This window comes from Microtus ochrogaster, chromosome 15 (genome assembly GCF_000317375.1).
Source record: "Microtus ochrogaster isolate Prairie Vole_2 chromosome 15, MicOch1.0, whole genome shotgun sequence".
In the NCBI taxonomy this organism is placed as follows: domain Eukaryota; kingdom Metazoa; phylum Chordata; class Mammalia; order Rodentia; family Cricetidae; genus Microtus; species Microtus ochrogaster.
The window spans coordinates 838,470-838,975 of record NC_022017.1 but is presented as its reverse complement, the minus strand read 5'-3'; positions in this window follow the sequence as shown (position 1 = coordinate 838,975).

The window sequence follows — 506 nt, the reverse complement described above, 5'->3', positions numbered from 1 at the left end:
GAACTAGTTCCAGGACAGGCTCCAAAACCACAGAGAAACCCTGTCTCGAAAAACAAAAAAACAAAAAAAAAAAAGAAAATGACCACACAACATACCCAAATTTATGGGACACAATGAAAGCAGTGTTAAGAGGTAAGTTCATAGCACTAAATGCATACATAAAGAAGCTGGAAAGCCCATCAAAATCCCAGCAAAACTCTTCAAAGACCTCAAAAGAACGGTACTCAACTTCATTTGGAAAAGCAAAAAACCCAGGATAGCCAAAACAATACTGTACAATAAAAGAACTTCTGGAGGCATCACAATCCCTGACTTCAAACTCTACTACAAAGCTACAATACTGAAAACAGCCTGGTACTGGCATAAGAACAGACAGGAGGACCAATGGAACCGAATAGAAGACCCAGATATCAATCCACACATCCTCGAACACCTAATATTTGATAAAGAAGCAAAAAATATCAAATGGAAAAAAGAAAGCATATTTAACAAGTGGTGCTGGCATA